At 39.2% G+C, this 13,260-nt stretch overlaps 1 protein-coding gene across 5 annotated transcripts in view; it reads right to left on the minus strand.

The window, feature by feature from the left end:
* Nucleotides 1-13,260, minus strand: part of WIPF1 (WAS/WASL interacting protein family member 1) — a 168,291-nt gene that overhangs the window by 68,559 nt on the left and 86,472 nt on the right. For all 5 annotated transcript variants that reach the window (XM_072612371.1, XM_072612373.1, XM_072612375.1 and 2 more), the window contains exon 2: nt 9,785-9,956. The gene's annotated coding sequence lies outside the window, so the exon portion shown is untranslated. The remainder of the gene's footprint in view (nt 1-9,784; nt 9,957-13,260) is intronic.

A 13,260-nucleotide genomic window follows, 5' to 3' on the forward strand; every position in this document is an offset into this window, starting at 1 on the left:
ATTTACTTTCCTGATTGGTCTTTTCTGCAACACACAAACCACGTTTCAAGTCCCCAGGGCCTTTTTGGCTTGTTTTTCTCACACTGGTCACTGTTTAAGGGAAGTTATGGAATTTCCTTCTTCAACAGACCACCCACTTCTCCTTGTACCTGAATGAGACTGAGAGAAAATCTTCAAATGACTTAAATTAAGTTAATTTCACAGAGCTACAGAATGGGCCATTTAACTACTGGTGTGGGAAGGGGGAAGCAGCCATTTATAATAGAGATCCACTAAGAAATATGGCTCTCATGAGCTCACAAAGTGCCTTTTTTGGATAATGAGTGCTGGGTGCCATATTGCCACTGCCTGGATCTTTATTTCAGTGAAGGAATTTCTACTTCACTACCTTCCAACTGGGAGCATAGTCCACAATATTTCCTTTGTGCTGTCAGACTATCCTACTTCAGACAAATTGGAAGAGATGAGGGGAAAAAAACTTTGTTTTTCAGGCAGTCTGTTTTCCCTATCAATCAGCAGCAGAGCTGAGTGGCCAAGTCTTCTGAGTTGGAGATGTAACTACAAAGCCAGGGTCACTCTATTCAAATCAACTTGGTTTCAGCCAAGATGCTGAGAAAGGCAGAACCCTGTGAAGAGATGCAACACTTCCAACCCCATCCCGGACATGTGCCTGCCTACTGGGAGACACGGTGGGAAAGTCACATGGCACTTCACTGAGTAACCAAGTTAGTGTCTAACCACTCACTTTTCTTACTTTCCTGGCTGGACTAAAGGTTGCCTACAATTTCCTTTCACATGTATAGCTTTCTCTGACTCAAAAAAGAGTCTAGAGCCTGTGAAAAATACCTAAAAAACAAAGAAATTAGTCTTTAGCCCAGATGATACGTTTGAAATATGTATGTCTGTACTTTATGCTTCTAAACACCGAGTGCCTTTCTCCTGGTCCAGGGATGAAAGTAGACTCTTCAAGCAACAAGTGGGTGAACCAGTTTTGGCTTCCATCAGGTCAGAGGCCTTGAGGGGACCCCAAGAAGTTGTTTAATTAATTAACCTTCTTTCTTCCAGATATTACTATATCATGGAACCACCTAAGCCTAAAGCTTGATGTGCTTCCTTTAACTCATAATATAAAGTGAAAAAAGTAGATACATATTTTGGAAGGTTTTTTATGCCAGTTCTATAAATAGTTTTCAAAGTCCATGTAAAAGCAAGGACCCTGACATACACAGGAGGACCTGCTATCACAGATTCTTAGATCTGTGTTCCTAAAAGATAAGCAACTTTTGAGGGTCCAACAATTACTTTAATCAAGCATATGTATCATTCACTTAGTTCAGGGGAAAAAACCAGCACTCTGAACTTCAGAGAAAATACAGAGAAATCTAAATCAACAGACAGGGCTTCCAGTTGCCTGAACATAAGCAATACATACATCACTAATCAACAGACAGATGCAACTGTCTGAACATACATACATAGTTACCAGAGACAAAAACACCAACATCTGCTTTTCAAAGCCAGGGGGCAGGGGGGCTGCTTAGCAGCTTCCCAGAGTCTCATCCGGCACATAAACCTTCTTCCAAAAACTAAGCCGCAAAATAAAACCTCACCTCAGAGTATGTATCCATTTTTCAGAGCCAGAGGGCATCGCAACTCTTGAGAACCAGTGCCTCATTAGAAAACTAACAAAAGATGTGGGCCTTCCTACAAATCTTCCCTAATCAAACTCCCCTAAATGGGCAGGTCTATTAATAGATGGGAAGATCTTCCCATTCAGAAGCAAAATTATATTAACAATAAGCAAAAATGCATTGTCAATACAGTCCATTGGGATTGGGGAAAATGAGCCTGTCTCAAAAAATATCCACTGATACCATCAATTAAATTTTTGAAATGCAGCAAACAATTATTTGCTTATTATGTTGGGCTAGGTTCTACGGATAAAAAGACAAAAACAAAAGTATATTAAGGGCCCTATATTCAACTGGCAGGAATATAACATACAGAAATACATCAATACGAGATGATTTGAGTGGGAAGAGGATGATAACAACGGGGAGGTATCAAGGAAGGCTTCCTAAGGGAGGTGATGCTTAACCTGAGACTTGGAGGAATCAATTAATATTCTGTTAATGAGTCAACAAACATTTATTAAGCACCTACTATGTGCCAAGCACAGCGCTAAGCACTGAGGATACAAAGAAAAGGAACAAAACAGTCTGCTTTCAAGACAACTTACAAATAACTATGTACAAACAAGACACATTCACCATAATTTGGAGATAAACAATAGAGGGAAGGCATATGAAATAAGGGGCATTAGGGAAGGGCTTCTTCAACCAATCAGTCAATAAGTATTGACTAAGAACCTACTATGTACTGAACTCTACTATTCTGGGGGCTGAAAGGTAAAGGAATTTGAAAGGAAGAGGTAAAAGGGAAATGAAAGCCCTTTGTTCCTCCCAGTCAGTTAGGCTCATAATGATGGAGTCACCCCCAACTCTTCGCTCTCCCTCATGTCCCCCTCACCCCACCCCCACTTGTCCAGTCAGCTGCTAAGTCTTGTTGATTCTATCTTCCTAGCAATCCTCTCATCTGTTCTCTCCATTTGTGTGGCCACCACCCTAATTTAAGCCCTCATCACCTATCAGCTGGAGGACTGAAATAGCCTTCTAATTTATATTTCTGCCTGCCTCTAGGCAGGATAAAACACCACCTCTTCTGCCTGGTATTTCAAGCAAGTCCATCATAGTCTGGCTCCAACCAATTTTGTTTCTAGACTGCTTTCATATTCCTCCCCCTTATGCTCTTTATAGTCAACCAACCTGGCCTACTTGTCCTACTTGATAATAGCCTATCTCCCACCTTCCTGCCTTTGCATGGAGCTGTTCTCTATACCTGAAATGCACTTCTTTCTCTTTGTGTTTCTTGGACTCTTTAGCTCTCTTCAAATGCCTTCTGGGCACTTCATATCAAGTGCCATCAGCCACGAAGCCTGGAGTGATCTCTCAGGTTGTTAGAGTCCCTTCCACTGAAATTATCTTGTATTTTCATCTACATGTTGCTTTCCCTCAGTAGAATGGAAACTCAGTGAGGCCAGGGGCTGCTTTGTTTTCGGTTTCATAACCCCAGAATGTGGGACAGAGTCTTGCCCATATTAGCTGCTTTATAAATGCTTATTGAATAGTGAATGAATGAGTGTATTCTAAACATAGGGTAGGGTTTATGTGATGACATTTGGGCAGGAGAGTGGACGTTAAATACCAGGCTGAGGAGTTAGAGGAGGAGAAGCAGGAGAAGAGCTTGGTCAGATCTATGCCCTGCACAATTACCTGGGCTAACGTCCCTTTCTGTAATGACATACATTGCTGGTACAGTGGATGGCTTCATATACATCCAATTATGCATTCTTTCCTCATTAATATAATTTCTCACAAAAGGTGAACAGAAAGAAAGACAAAAGAGGGCTAGAATTTAATTGAATTCAACAAATATTTTTTAAACATTAGTTTTGTGCTGAGAATGCTAACTCTCTTTTAAGGTCATTGCAATATTTTCCTTTGATTAGAGAACGGGCTGAGTTCACCAGGCAAACTAGAATTGGGGATCTACTATCTTAACTTCTTAGAATATCTAGCGTCCCTGAAGGCTCAGTATGTATCACTGCTTACAAGCCTTCAGACTCCCCTAGCTGGTAGCACTCTGAGCTCCTTAAAGTTATGTTTAGTCATTTACTTTATGTTAACTCTTTCTAAGTAAAAGTAATCTCCTTGAGGGCAGGGACAATTTTTCACTTATCATTGCATCCATGGAACCTAACGCCTTGGTCCCTGAAATCGCTTAATGATTTCTTGTTGTCCAGCCATTTCAGTCTTGTCCAACTCTCTGTGACCCTATTTGGGATTTTCTTGGCAAAGATACAGGAGTGGTTTGTCATTTCTTTCTCCAGCTCATTTTACAGATGAGGAAACTGAGGCAAACACAGTTAAGCGATTTGCATCTAGGAAGTGTCTGAAGCCATATTCAAAGTCAGGAAGATGAGTCTTCCTGACTCCAGGCCCAGAGTTCTATCCACTGTGACTCCTAGCTGTCCCTTAATAACAATTTGTCGAATTGAATTCATATCACTGGTGGTATGGGGAGATGGCACCTGAATACTACTACTTGCTCAAAACTTTCCCCAGAAAAGTGAGTCTTCTCTTTGATGCCCTTTGGAACATACATATCTGAAGAAGACCTGAGTCAACTATTCCAATTTCCTCATTTTATAGAAGAGTAGACTGAGGCTCAGAGGGCTAAAATCACTTGCTCAAGGTCAAAGGAAGGTAGTAAATAGGAGAGCTGGGATTTGAAACTAAGTCTTTTGAGTTTAAATCCCAAACTCTTTCCACTGCAATCATGCCGAAAGCACCAAAGCTCATGTTTAATTTCATGGCTCCTTTGCACCAATAATTACTGAAGGGTAATAATAAGTCCCATTTTATAATTATACAATGTTCTGCGTAGGTCATCATTGTGTTCATTATGCCTCTTGTAGGTAAGAAGGTAATATTATCCTTCTATTATAGATGGGGAAACTGAGGCTTATCAGGACAAAGCACCTTATCTAGCAGCAGACATCTAGGAAATGTCTGAGGAGGAACTCAAACCCGGGTCCTCTGTCTCCAAGTCCAAGACTTCTTCCACTATACCTCTTAAATGAATGTTTTCAAAGGTGGCACAAAGTGGCTGCTGTTTCTTTTATTAATGTATACTAAGTTGGCAGAAAACAGTCCTAAGCAAGGCTTAATGACTCTAAAAAAGTGAAACAACAGCCCTGCTCCTCACATTAGACACTGGCACCACAAGACGGTGGCAGTCAGGCACAAAAAAATCTTAGCTCAGTGCCCAGAGTCAAGATGAGGCTTAAGCCACTCAGAAAAAATTCTAGGTATTAAGCAATTCTTGGCCAAGGTTTTTCAGAAAGCCAATGTGAGAAGAGCCAAAGGGACATTTTATTTTCCAAAGTACAAAGGCCTTTAGCTGAGGAACCTTTTTATCCTTTTAAAAATTAACAATTTTATTGCTGCATATTGCTTTTATATCTCAATCATATTTGAATATATTATACTTCCCACAGTCTTTACCCAGGGAGTCTTTTTCCTTTGGAATAAAAAAAAATTAAATAGAATCAACCAACAGTACTCCCATGTCTGACAGCATATGCAATACCTTGTACTCATAATCCTCCACATCTTTAAGGAAAGGGAATAGAGGAATTTTTTATTTTTTTCTCCAAGACCATGATTATTAGTTATACAACGTTTGTATCATTGTTCTAGTGGGGTTTTTTGTTTTTGTTTTTGTTTTTTTAAGGAACTTTCTATTCATCTACTTCCTCAGCTTAGTAAACAATACTGTTCAGGGATAAGACGAAAAGCCATGATTATTATTGTTTTCTTATCTAGATACCCATCTATTCACAACTCTGGTTTCTAACTATTTTCCATCACTGTCTTTTTCGTCTTCATGTTTAACCTCTCATAGTCGAACGAAGGATAAAAATGCAGATCCCTGTGTTACATTCTCAGAGCTTTGTTTGGGCTTGTTAGACGAAATCACCTGAAAAATGCTCAAAGAAAGGCAGGGAAAATGGAAGGATACAAGCTAAGTGGAGAAACAATTCAGGGTCAAAGAGATAGTTGGTCCAGTATCATACTGCAGATTCTTCAAAGATTACAAGCATATTAATACTTTTAAAAAGCAGTGCCAAAGCCAGAGAATTGAAAGATAAATTCTCAAAAATGGTATGACCTCTAAGGTCTCTTTCAACTCAAAATATAGTACTATATATTGTACTATACGGTACGTTTGTTGTACCATATAGAACATTTATATTTATTGTAATATTTATTATCGTGCTACACATAGGACGCATATTACTGTTTTGTTAGAATTAACTGGCTTCAATTTTTTTTTAGTCTTTTCAAAATTTAATCTTCATGAAAGGGTTTTTCGGGTCACTTCCAATCCAGTCAAAGATGAATTTATTATGTGTGCTAAATGCTGGGAATACAAAGGCAAAATAAAACAGTGCTAGCCTTAATGCTGCTTACATTTTTCACTAGGGAAATAAAACAAAGCAGGAAAAAACACTAACCACTAGGAGGATCAGAAAAGGTTTCCAGTAGGAAGCAGTGCATGAATTAAACTGGTCTACTCATTGTTCCACAGGGAACAGTTTTTGAAATTCCATCTCCAGCCTCCAAGTCTTTACATAAGCAGTCCACCAAACTGACTTGCTCTTCTTTTCCATCATAACTTCCTTCAAAGCACAGTCCAAGCATCAGCTCCTACAGGAAGACTTTCCTCACCCTCCCCTAGTTATTAGAGTTATCCTCTCAAATTTACTTTGTATGTACCATACCCACATGCATATATTCTGCACATACTTATTTGTGTACATGTTGTTTCCCGTCAGTAGAATATAAGCTCCCTGGGGGCAAGTACTATTTGATTTTTCTATAGGCCCAGCACCAAGCACGGTGCTTGGCAGGTAGTAAGTGTTAAATAATGAATGAATGAAAATGAACTGAATGGAGTTGAGCCCTGAAGGAAGCTGAAATTATAAGAGGTGGAGTGATGGAGTAAGTGAGTGTTAGGCATGGTGGGGAGAACCTGTGAGAAGGCCCAAAGGCAGACGCTAGAACGCCGCAAGTATAGATCAGTCAGCCTGGAATGGAGTGTGTGTGTGTGTGTGTGTGTGAGAGAGAGAGAGAGAAGGGGACAACTATTCTAGGTGGGAACCAAAGTAGGAAGGTCTTTAAATGTCAGCCTGAGGAGTTTGTACTTTTCCTAGAAGTATAATCAGGAAACACCAAATTTTTAGCAGGATACTGCACAATTGGACTTACATCTTAAGAAGGTAATTTTGTCACTGTTTTAAAAAGACCAAGAAAGAAGTGATTAAAATTGCTTTTTACTTCAAACTCTATGTTTCATAGAATTTAATACTGTAAGAAACGTTAAAGCATATCTATCTAAACCCCCTCATTCTGCAGCTGAAGGAACTCAGGGCCAGGTAGTAAATAGTTAGAGGTGGAATTTGAACTCAAGCCCTTTGATTTAAAGCCAATCTTCCTTTTATTGCATCACACTATAGTTAGCACAGTCGAGCAGCTACGTAGTATAATGGATAGAGTGCTGGGCCTGAAGTCAGGAAGACTCATTTTTATGACTTTAAATCTGGCCTCAGACACTTACTAGTTTGTATGACCCTGGGCAAATCACTTACCTCTGTTTGCCTCACTTCCTTCATATGTAAAATGTGGTGGAGAAGGAAATGGCAAACCACTCCATTGTCTTTGCCAGGAAAACCCCAAATGGGGTCACAAAGAGTTGGACATGATTGAACAACAAGTAGTTGACACAAGTATTTTTGAAAGATAATTTTTCATGAATTTGCATATTTTAATTTTAAAAACTTACATTACATTGAAAGCTAGATTCCCACTGTAGCTTTTTCTGTGTACTTGTATGGCTACTGGTTGGAAAGAAGCAAATAGTCTGAAAGGTATTTTTTAAAGGCATAACTCTACGGACACAATATAGTCTCATGACATTTATGGTCTGAAACCCTTACAAATGCTCATTGACCTCAGAAATATGAAAGATAAAAAATCAAGTGATGGTAGTGATGGCTTACTCTTAAGATACTACAGAATGTTTATTACCAGCTTCATGACAGGAGTAAATGGGTTAGCTCACAGAAAACTGACTCCTTAAGGAAACACTCCAGAAAACATATTAGTAGCAAAGATAATGAACTTCACATAGAAATAAAAAAGGAAAAGATGAAAACTGAGCTGTTTTGATGAAAACAAAAGTAATAATGACTTTTATTAAACTTAGAGTTGATATAATCAATCAAGGTCAGAAGACCTTGATACACATCAGTTGGGACTCTTTACCCAGAAGAGTTCTATAGAATTCTCAGAAAGCTGAAAAGCAGGCCAAGGGTGAAATAAGGACATCATTTCAATTTGAACTTCGTGAATCACTTATCCTTGCAAACCTGATACTGGATATTAATGAAATTCAGTGTGTGTGTGTGTGTGTGTGTGTGTGTGTGTGTGTGTGTGTGTGTGTGTGTGTGTGTGTGCGCACGTGCACACTTGAGTTCAGAGGGTAACCTCTGCCAAGACTAGCAAATGAGAAATTGTTCCATGAAGTCATGCAAAAACATGAAAATATACTAGCTGGTTTCCTCAGGCAACACTCGATCATCAGACTGTTTGGCTAGGCTGGACTGGTGGCCAGCAGAAATTACTCTTTCCACACACACACACAAAAATTAAAGTAATAAGCTGGAGGAAGTGGGATGCTGATGTACTGAAAACAACAATTCAAAGAAGAAAGAATTAAAAAACAAATCTCTACATGGCTCTGTGGAGACAAGTAGCCAAACTTGTTTCAGTGGAGGTTAAACCTGGATTTATAGCACCCTTTGCCTAATTCTTGATAGCAGGAAGGAGGTATGTGGAAGTGGCGATTATTAAGAAAATTTGTGCCTGAGTCATTTGGTAGTCCACAAAGTAGAGTCAGTGTGGTATAGTGGAAATAGAACCCAGTTAGAGATTTCATTCCCACCTCTGACACTTACTACCTATATAAGTTTAGCAATTTGAGAATGCAAGCTATAGAAAAAATGATCAGGGTATAGGAATGAATTGAGAGGTGCCGTAAAGGGCCTTCCCCCTCTACTGAATTCTTGAAGAAGATGTAGCAAGTCCTGCAAAGTTTCAAAGTCCTAATGACAGATGAAAGGTGGTTCTTGAGGATCAGGTCAATGGAGGGCAGACCTGGCCAGGTGCTAACAAGCTTTCAGGCCTAAAGAGAGATTCTCTGTCTAGAGTCCAAAGACTAGCCTAGTTCAGTTTGGAGAGGTTAATTTCCAGAAGGTTAGACAGCGGGTGATTTTTTTTTTTTTTTTGGCTATAGCAACTCATGAAACTGACTTAGGCATGAGGTAGTGGTGATAGTGGTGATGGGAGTTCATTATCTGCATCAGTGGTGGTAATGCCCATGTGAATGAAAAAATAGATTTTTTGAAATATGGAAGCATTACACAATTTTATATTTTTATTTTTTGGCATGGGGTTCTGGACCTCTCTGGAGTGCTATCCCCCATATTCTTAAGTCTGCTATTGAGATGATTGTGTGAGGATGTATTTTATAGGATCCTAAGAAAATATCAGTAGCCAACAGTTATATATCACTTTGAGGTTTGCAAAACACACTACAAATGCTATCGCATTTGAATCTCATAACAACCATGTGAACTAGGTATTATTATCCCAATTTTACACATGAAGAGACTGAGATAGTTCCTTCTTGACTCCAAGTCAAGCTGTCATAGCATCACAAATTTAGAGTTAGAAGGGACCTTTGAGGCCACTGAATCCAATCTTCTCATTTTACAGGTGAAAAAAATAAGGCTGAGGGAGGTCAAATTGCTTAACTCACACAAGTAGTAAGTGTCAGAGGTGGGAGTGAGATCTGTAACTGATTCTATGTCCACTATACGAGACTGTCTCTACTTTCTAGACTACCAAGCTGTGGTCTTGACATGTCCAGTGAATGATATTTCTTCCCAGAAAATTTGGTGCTTAGTGAACAGAACTGAAAAGAGGCACTCTTGCCTTGATTCTGCTCCACCAGAAATGTATTTATTCTTGCCCACTGGATCCAGAACAAATAAAGTAAATGATAGGATTTTAGAGCTGGAAGAGATCTTAGAAATTACCTGGTCCAACTTCCTTATTTTACAGATGAAGAAAGTGGTATCATGAAAGGTGAAGGGACTTTCTGTGGGTCACACAGGTAGTAGGAGATAGTCGGGATTCAAATCCAGGTCCTCTGACTTCACATCCACAACTCTGTTCTACACCATCGGTGATCCCTCTGAATATGGACAGCTGGAAATTTAAAATAAAAATAGCCAGTTGTGATATTCTAATTTTAAGATGTCTAGAATATCTACCCTTAAATGAAATGGAATGACAGGACAAAGTTCATTTCTGAACTGTGTTTTGTAAATATTTGCTTTTAATCACATACAATGAAGACACACAGTTATACTGTTGTTGTTCAGCTGGTCAGTCCTCTTCGGACCCCATAGACCACACCGCCCATGGGATTTTCTTGGCAAAGCTACTGGAATAGTTTAGCATTTCCTTCTCCAGGGCATTAAAGCAATCAGAGGTTAAATGACTTGCCCAAGATCACACGGCTAGTGTCTGAGACTAGATTTGAATTCACATCTTCCTGACTCTAGGTCCAGTGATTTTATTCACTAGATGACCTAGAAATCACCTAGTCCAACTCCCCTCATATTACAAACGAAAAATTGAGGCTGTACAAGGTTAAGTGGCTTGTCTGAGATCATACAGATAATAAGTAGCTTAAGTAGAACTTCACCCCCAATTTGCTAACTCCAAATCCAGCACTCATTCTGCTACACCACACTGAAGTCCCTTCTAACTCTCGGCCTTTTCATCCTCATTATATCCTCTCTTTCTCTCATCTTATTGACTTTGCATTGTCCCCCACACCTGGAATGCTTCCCCAGCATCAATTTAACCACTCAGAATCCCCTTTTACCTTTGAAATTTTGCTCGAGAGACGCTTCCACAGAAAGACTTCTCTGACACTCCAACCTGCGAGTGCCTCCCTTCCCAAATTTACCTTGTATTTATTTTTATATATTTGTAGATGCTTATTTGCATATATATTGATTTACCTGATAGAATATGAGCTACCTGAAGGCAAGAATTGTTGTTTTATTTTTGTCTTTGTATCCCTATCACCTAACATAGTGTGTAGCATTTAGTAGGTGCTTAAATACTTGTTGACTGACCAATTGATTGTTACCAAATGCGGGATTCAGATAATGAAATCATTTTCTAAGGTACCTTCCCCCACTTAACTTCAAATTTTAAAAGGACAGAAATATAGTCTTTAATTCTATAGCCTGCCCACCATCTTTCTAGGTGGTACCCTCGTCAGCAATCCTCTGTGGTTCATATAACCCAACATTTCCTTTCAGGCTACTCTGGAAAAACACATTGAGTAATATGGGATAGAATGACCTGTTAAATGTTTCCAGTGTTATTTTTTTTAACCAGAAGAAATAATGCATCATAAGACAACAGGGAAAAAGGACATATGCTAGGGAACAGCAATGACTTTATAAAGCTTTTGAGAGTGGAATTGTTACAAATCCACAGAAGTTACTTTTGCCATTCTCTATAGCCTGTTTAATACCTACCTATCAATGCCCCAGTGAATTTTTAAGTTGGAATCCTCAATGAATCCAGTGGTTCAGCATGGAGAGACAGTAAGAGTCCTTTATTTGCAGTCAAGTAATCTACTGAACAAATTTCAACTCTGCCACTTACTAATTTTGATGCTATAAGCAAGTCATTTCATTTTTCTCTGGGGTCTCTATAAAAGTGAATCTATAAAAGTGAAAGGGCTGGCCTGTGTGGCCTGTAAGGTCCAATGAAAAAATCCACCAAGCTAATGTACAAACAAGCCAGGGCCAGTTGATGGGGTACAGAATGTTTGATCTGTGCCTTCGATGGTCTCTTTTCTGTATTTTCTACAGCCTTAGCAACTGGATGATAACTACTGCTCAGTTCAGGGCTGAGATAAAATGATAATTAGAAGGATGAATTTTGAAATCACTGAATTTTTCAGTAATTATTTGAGAAATGACAGAAGAAAGAATTTTTCATGTAGGGTGACCTCTGATGACCTTTTCCTGGACACAATGAAAATGACAGGTGTGAGGATGGGGAGGTGTTCCCATCAGCCACTTCCTTCCTTAAGTGCTCAGGCTTCTTCTGGTCAGATTTGATTAGAAATTCAGAACCAGTAACAGCTTTAAAAGCTGAAGGGAGGTGCCTTATATCACCCGCAGCCAATGCTGACTATCAGATGATGGAAGAAATTGCTGCCACCTAGCTTGACTTTAGTCCCCACAGTCTTTAGACTATTTAGATGATTCTTTTAAAAATTCCAGAGATACATCACTGACTTTAGAATGAAACAGAGCCACTTTCAGATCCAAAGAACACATTTCCTGATTAGTCAACTGACGAAGCCATTGTTCAGTTCTTGAGATGTGTAAGACACTATGATACATACGTACATACATACATATATATATCTATATATATACATATATATACAAATAGTCGATAGAGAGCTGGTCATGGAGTCAACAGGATGACTCAAGTCTTCTTGCCTCTGACACATATTGGCTGTGTAACCCTGGGTAAATCATTTATTCAAACTCTCAGTGTTTCAGGTGACTCTCTAAGACTAAATTGTAGGGTAGGTATCAACCTGCATTGTTAGAGAAAATTTCCTGGGAAACCCTATACCAATGAAATCTAAGTTTTGTGTAAGTTATTCTGTTAAGTGCCTGGGATATGTAGAATAAAAAGGACAAAACAGATCCTGATCTTAAGGAATTTATAACCTAACTGGAGGTGGGGAAGGAGGGGAAGAGGATTATGGTTATTACTGGTCTTTCCTAGAATCTTCTCAATAGGTAGATCAAGGGTGGGGACCTGCAGCCTTGAGGCCACACGTACCTTCCAGGTCCTTGGGTGTGGCCTTTTGACTTAGTCCAAGTTTTGCAGAACAAATTCTTTAATTAAGGGGATTTGTTCTGTGAAGTTTGGATTCAGTCAAAGGGCCACACTTGAGGGCCTAGAAGGCCACATGTGGCCTTGAGGCAGCAAGTTCTCCACCCTTGGGCTCGATCCAAGTCTATGAAACAATTAGGAGGTTCCTAAGCATATTCAGTTTGTAAATTATGTAACCTGTTTTTGACTTGGGCCTCCACATGGAGAAAACAGAATTTGAAAAAGATTCAAGAATAGAGAAGTTGAAAGAGAGTTATTGGAAAGGGCAGAGTCTAAAAGTGGGGAGAAGGTTGAATTAAGGACTTTGAAGTTTTCTTCTGCTTCCTGAATTTTTAATCATATCTATCTCTCTGTTTTCCTGAATGTAAAGTATCTCCTAACACTAGTGTCTCTGTTTGGCTGCTAGCTAGCTGGTATGACTATGGGATTTTAGTTTTTTAGTAATAACTAAATAGTAACTGTTTCTCTTTGACCCAGGAACCCTGAGGGTCTTCCCATCCCAGTTTGATTTTTTTTTTTTAATTAAAGGGGACTTCCCTTGAGTAACTTAAAGAAGCCTATTCAT

Source organism: Notamacropus eugenii, chromosome 5, assembly GCF_028372415.1.
Source record: "Notamacropus eugenii isolate mMacEug1 chromosome 5, mMacEug1.pri_v2, whole genome shotgun sequence".
NCBI lineage: Eukaryota > Metazoa > Chordata > Mammalia > Diprotodontia > Macropodidae > Notamacropus > Notamacropus eugenii.